This window comes from Anoplophora glabripennis, unplaced genomic scaffold (genome assembly GCF_000390285.2).
Source record: "Anoplophora glabripennis isolate ALB-LARVAE unplaced genomic scaffold, Agla_2.0 scaffold446, whole genome shotgun sequence".
NCBI classification, from domain to species: Eukaryota; Metazoa; Arthropoda; class Insecta; order Coleoptera; family Cerambycidae; genus Anoplophora; species Anoplophora glabripennis.
Genome location: NW_019416578.1, coordinates 369612 through 376995, shown reverse-complemented (window position 1 = coordinate 376995; position 7384 = coordinate 369612).

Sequence of the window (7384 nt, the reverse complement as noted above, 5' to 3'; positions counted from 1 at the left end):
CACTTCTGGAATATACATGCGGGACGAATCAACATCCACTTTTTTTATTGACATAAACCCGCAGGTGATTACCCGCATACACAGTCGTCAAATCCTCTCGTCTTCCAATATATTTTAAATGTTCTTTACCTTTTATCTTCAGATAAATTTTACTTAGGTCGACAGGTGCTCCCATTTCAAAATCAATGTAAGGAAAGATACAGTCCTCCGTATCCGTACAGGTAGCCTTAAAATTAAATGCAGCAAACAGTTTGCTGGAACAAGTGTGGCACATTATGGATTTGTCTCTTTCCGTACTGTCCTAAAATGTAAATGAATCAGGCCTGTCTTAAGAATGTTCAAAGGTTTATCTTTTCTTACTAGTTTCAGCAAAAGAACATCTAGGACTTGTTCGATTGTTTCTTCTATTACAACGAAATTTCCGTCATTTATGATGCTGTGGCAAAGCCCACAGGACATATCCTTCTCGCATATGCTTTTTACTAACTTCAACATTACTACTTTAATATTTCCTTCAAAAATAAAAACAAAAATTCGATACAATAACCTAACATAATTTGAAACCTAAAACGTCGTTTGAATAGAAATAGAACTAATGGCCATTTAATTCCTTTCTGACGTCAGATCATTGCTTAGTTTTATGTCATTCCACACTCATCCGTATTCCGTTCCATGCGACGCATGCCACGGCACGGATCATGTGAAATTTGAGCGAATACGCCTATGCATTTTTATTAATGAGACCGAATAGTGGAAATAGACTGATTATTTATATTTTCAATTATAATTAGGTCAACTTTATTATTTTTGTGACCATCCATTCTGTTTTATAAATTGTATATTATTTGAAAATAAGAGTAAAAACTTTTCAATAAACGTACGAAATCAGTTTTAAAAATCTTGTTACGAATGGGAGCTGGAGCAAGAATGTAAATAAACAGACCTTATTTCCAAATTCGGTCGCCTGTAAAAAAAATATGGATAGGTGTATTCACTTAAGTATAACACGACCCATGCCTTGTCAAGTGCACCATGGAACGGGTCATGGGAATGACTCTAAAAGTTCATATAAATCGAAAACGCTACAAATCTGTCGTTGTGCACCATAGAACACTACTTGTCTACATGTTCAAACCATAGAACAATATACTTTATAATTTACTAGTAACTAAATTTTTCTTTGGTACAACCTAGAAATATTTTGTAGGTTAGTGTTGTGTGAAAAGTATTAAATAACATCACAAGTATACTAATCAAATTGATTAGTATACTGTAAGTAGCATTAACGTTGAAATTCTATAAAACATGTGTAAAAAGGAACAGTCCTGTAGGCTTTGCCTTATTGTGAACGACGAAAATCTCGTAGTAATAGAAGAAACTATTAAAGAAGTTTTAGATATTCTTTTGCTGAAACTAGTAACAAATACCGCTGTGATTTTTAGACACTACTTATAACTTTTACATTTTAGAAGGAAATAGAAAAGAACAAATCTATATTATGCAATGCTTGTTCCGTTAAACTGTTTGCGGCATTCAATTTCAAGGCGACGTGCACGGATACCGAGGACCGTATCTTTCCATACATCGATTCTGAAATGGGGACGCCGGTCGACCTAAGAGAAATTTATCTAAAGGAAAGAGGTAAAGAGCATTTAAAAGATATGTTGGAAGACGAGAGGATTTGTCGATTGTGTATGCGAGTTGTCAGCTGTGGATTTACACCAGTAAAAGAACTGGATGTTGATACACTCTGTCAATATATTCCAGAAGTGGTAAATACCTACGTTATTTGATTTTTTTAAACAAATTTTTGTTGGAATTATCATACCAGAAAAGAAATTGAAATAGATTTTTTCTTGCAGAACTTGACTTCCACCACAGATCCCGTTATTTGCAAAGCTTGCATCGATTCTTTGGACATCCACACGAGTTTCTTAAAGGGCTGTTTTAACGTGGGAGAGAAAATTAAAAATATTTCTGTCAACACAACCATAGAAAGTCCATTCCATATTATCACAGAAGAAATTGAATTAAAATCTGAAGATTATAAGTAAGTCCAAACAATTTTCAGTTTCGTCTTTAGTTTTGTTATTCATTTATAATGATCTGACAGTTTCATATTACAGCTTGGCGCGAAATGTTTAAAAATATGTTGTAGGTGATTTGATTGATATTTTTTATAATTATAGCAGTCAGTTAAAAAAAATGACAAAAGTCAGGGACCACAACCCGTAGCATTCCAAAATGAACAGCAAATGATCAAAACCGCCAATTTCTTTCGTTATTCAGTGATGTTTTGATATACAGAGTATGAGTTCGTCATGAAAAAATAGTGTAGTTCATACGAAACCTTCATAAATATTTACAAGAAACGTGATCAGTAATTTTATGTCCTTCGTGTTGGCCATTAAATTCTGGTAAAATTGAAAATTACTAAAACAATAAGATCAAGACTACATCAAAACACAACATTTGATTTTACCGCCTCCTGATTGGTGTAATTTTTCACGACATTTTATTCGACCAATCAGCAATCGGATTATCTCGAGTGTAGAGGCAATGGTTTCTTACTCTTCATTGTAAACGAATCATTATGACCGATGATGCTAAATTCACATTTGTGCATTTTTTAATGGCGTCTGTCGTCCGTGTTTATTTTCGTGCTGCCATCGTTTTATTGTTTTTTCGCTTCAATATTAAATCGTACATATTTCAAATCAATCAGTTGTTTTCGAAAGGAAGACGGTAGAAGTATTTGGAGATTTTTTAATTGAAAGGTTGCATTACCATGGATTCGATGAAATTTCTCAACACATTTTCAAAGTACTTGATGAATAAACAGGTTTAACTTCATTTTTCTTGAAAACAGTACGTCCTATGGAAGTGCAATTAGTATTCCTTTTTTGTATCAATGTGGGGTTTTTAAAATGGTTTGAAAATTTAAGAAATTTTGACAACATATTCTTGCCATGATTGTAGCCATCAAGTCGCCTGCATGCGCGTCCCAGCTTCTCGTAATAAAACTGTTTTAACGTTTTCCTTAGCGTACGGTTGACATTGACCCGTGTACAATTTTTGAAAATTTTTAACAAATTTAAAGAAATCTTAAATGGAACTTTAACACCGTGTATCTCGGAAGGCCCGAGAGAAAGGTCAAACTCAAAGTTTGCCTGCCTTTCTAGTACTAATTTAAAATGCTATAAATTATTTTTTATAATTATGCAATCAACACATTAAATTGTTATTGTTGCCCAGCAAGAACCTCGAGGAGGTCTGAGCATGCCTTGCCAAAAATCAGTTTTTATTAACATCATAATGTTAATTTTTTAATTTGCTGTAAGCCTTCGGGCATGCGATGGAATAAACCAGGGTTGTCACGTATTTCTTTAGCAGCATTTTCGATACAATTCCACAACTGCTCTACATTCTCTACCTTGGTGTGATACACGACAGATTTCATATAACGTCATATACAAAAGTCCATAGGATTTTGGGCCCTCACCTCCCTATCCACCGATTGGGACATTGATCGTCTAAAAATCCACGGACATCGTGAGCAAAATGGGCCGGAGCTCCGTCGTGCATATACCACATATCCCGTAGCATCTGAAGGGGAAGGTTTTCAAACAATTCTAATAGAAATTGAAAATAACGCGGTCCATTCAGATGTTCAGGTAGAAAATGCGGCCCAATTAAACGATCGCCATATACTCCTGCCCATACATTGACACCGAATCTCCTCTGCAAAGAAATAAATTAGCTCCGTTTCATTTTAAATAAAATTTAATATTGGAGTTACAAAACTCCGAGAGTTCAAGTAATTTGAATTTCATTTCACAACCATTTCAATTTCATTACAGAAATAATGACATAAAAACCAACACTCAGTAGGCAAATTATAAGAATATAAATTATAAATTATAGAGAGAATATAAATGTATGTAATATTTAAATATTGACTGTAAGTAAATAGAAGATAAAAAAACAATCGGACAGAGACAAATAAACAACTCAGTACGTGTTTCCGACCTAGGCTAACCTGTATCTAGGTCAATGACCTATCTAACCCACTTTTAATTTGCATGTGTACAAATAGTCCAGGAGCCAGTTAGGGTGCCGTGGCCAACAGAGTGCCACAGCTGCAAACAACTTGTTCGTAGTATTTTGAGCTCCTGAATCCAAAAAACTTGGTCGCAAAGTCTGAAAGTGGTTAGTTTAATTGTTATCGACAAATTAAATGTTTAAATGGCTGTAAAAAGTTTTTATTTTTATCGCTAGTAAACGGACCCTATTTGGCTCCTAGACTAATACGAACAGTAGTAGGATCGTATTCCATGCAAAGTAGAGCAAAAAGTTGTCGGTCTTTTATCAAAGGAAAATTGAATGTAACGAATACAGATGATTGTTTTCCAATGTACGGTTATTACAATTTATAATTTTTAATATAATTAACGTTTTACAATTTATTATGTTAAATAATACACAGTTTTAGTATTTCAATTTATTATTCAATATGCAGTTGCATATAACCAAAGTTCTTCTATCAATAGATAGATGACAACCATTAATGTTAATATTATTATACCTATATTTTGTTGTGGTTATCATAGTGTGTGTTTTACTGACATTTAATTTTATTTTATTAACTTGCAGACATTTATTAACACACTTCCAGGTTTCGTTCATAGTATTTATACACCGAGTTAAACTATGACTACTACATGCTAAAATAAGAAGGGTATCATCTGCAAATAAATTAATAAATTCAGAATTAACAAACAGTGTAATATCGTTTATGTCGATAAGAAATAATAAAGGCCCAAGCGCACTGCCTTGAGGAACACCAAGATCATTAATACGTTTGTTAGATACTGATACTTGAACTCAGAAAAGTGAAATTTAGCCAACGGGTTATAAAATTCTGTCACTTTAATGGTGCATCCTCAACCCTTTAAAATGCTTCAATTGAACTCTACTTACTGTCGATCAGTGCTCTTGGTACACTCGCACCGTGTACCAATTTTGTTTTTCCAAGTCCAAGTATAACTGAGATATTGATTTATTCGAAATTTGGAACCCCACATTCAAGGCCTATAATTTCTCAGAGGTACAGCTTAGTATAAAGATAAGTTGCGTTAAATCGCCATATTTTGAGTTCCCCACATATCCCCGCTCTGCGTCGGTTCTTATGCGAAACACCCCGTATTATATTTAAACGTTACTTACCTCCGTGTTAAATTGCTTTTATTCGCTAAAAGACATCAGAGTTGACAAAACATTTAAACGAAATTTGTTGGGCAAGTACTTGGGTATAGATCTCTATTGACATAGTAACAGAAGTAATTTCATTTGGAGAAGTCGGAAAAATACCCACATACTTTTTACAGGTAACCTTATAATTTCAGTTGTTTTTCTCTCTAGTATTCTTTTCTTGAATTTCTTAGGGATTTCACTTAATTATATTCATAACCGTCATTAACATTTATTTCATCATAAAATCAAAATAATGCCATGTACAGTTCTGACACTTATAAATGCATTTGGCATTACCCGTAACCTCTTAAAATTTAAACCTTACTTTGGAAAATACTCTGTATATGCAATTTTTCAGCGGCACACCACTAGAGAATGAACCATTCGAGAAGAGTGACTGTAAAGATGCAAAAGAGTACAAGTGCAAAACGTGCGATTATAAAACTGAAAATAAGAAATTACTGCAAAGGCACCAATTGAGGCATAAAGGTCCCTCGCAGGTCCAGAAGTACAAGTGTAACGACTGCGATTATGGAACCAAATACAAAGGCGACATCAGAAAACATCAACTGAAACATAAAAATACTTCCCAGGTTCAAATGTACAGGTGTAATGACTGCGATTTCCAAACTAAATACAAGGGTTATATCAAACAGCACCAACTGAAACATAAAGATCCTTCTCAAGTTCAAATCTACAGGTGTAACGACTGCGATTATGAAACCAAATACAAAAGCGACATGAAAAAACATCAACTGAAACATAAAAATACTTTCCAGGTTGAAATGTACAGGTGTAATGACTGCGATTTTGAAACTAAATACAAGAATCATGTGAAAAGGCATCAACTGAAGCATAAAGATCCATCACAGGTTCAACTATACAGATATAACGGCTGCGATTACGGATTTAAATATGGGAGTCATATCGATCGGCACCAACTGACACATAAGGATCCTTCACAGGTTCAAATGTACCGGTGTAACAGTTGCGATTTCAGAACTAAATATAGGGGTAATATCAAAAAGCACCAACTGAAGCATAAAGATCCATCACAGGTTCAAATGTACAGGTGTAATGTCTGCGATTACGAAACTAAATACAAGAGTAATATTAAACTGCATCAAAAGAAACATAAAAGTCCCTCACAGGTTCAAATGTACAGGTGTAACAATTGTGATTACGAAACTAAATACAAGTGTCATATGAAACGGCACCAACTGAAGCATAAAGATCCTGCGCATGTTCAGATGTACAGGTGTAATGAGTGCAATTTCGAAACTAAATACAGATGTGGTATTAAATATCACGTGTTGAAGCATGAAGAGCCTTATTCTTAAGGAGGTTCGATACCGAAAAAAAAATTGTAAGAAAGTTTTCAAAATCATTGAAACCTGTTAATAGATATGCCAACTGGTTCGTGTAAAAATATCAAATCGATTGCCTATAGTTTTTTTTGAAAAATGATATTAAAAATTATGCTCTTATACACAGGCTCTTATGGGAGTTGGGAAAAAACTTTAATCAAACGTGAATATTGCTCTTAAGAACGGTTAGGATGGTGAAAATAAAATTCTAATCAAAGAATTAAATATTGGTAAATATTTTAAAACAATAAAAATATGCACTTACAATGTAATTATTGAGATAATGGAATGAATATAACGAGCGTTCAAATAAAAACGTGGTCGAAGTTGGCTCTGACACATTGGACGTAGGGAGTAGCTTATAGCGACCAACTTAACCTCATTTCTCAACGAGCTGTATAGCAGCTGTCAGTTTCAATAACGTTAATGACTATATAACTTTATTTTAAAGAATAATCGTGATAACAATAACAAACAATTAAAGGAGCTGCGGAAAGTGTCCCCCTCCTTGTTATAACAATAAATTAAAGCAGCTGCTGAAAGTGTCCCCCTCCTTGTTCCAAGCACTTTTCACACCTGTTCCTCAAAGAATTAAAGACATTTTCTAAGATGCTCGGGGTATTGTTAATTTCACGAATCTTGTCTATAAGTCGAGCCTGCAGATGGTTTAAATCAGGAATAGGCAGTTCAAAAATAGTGTTTTTAAGGTAAGGCCACAAAAAGAAATCACACGGCGTAATATCACATGACCTCGGTGGAAATTC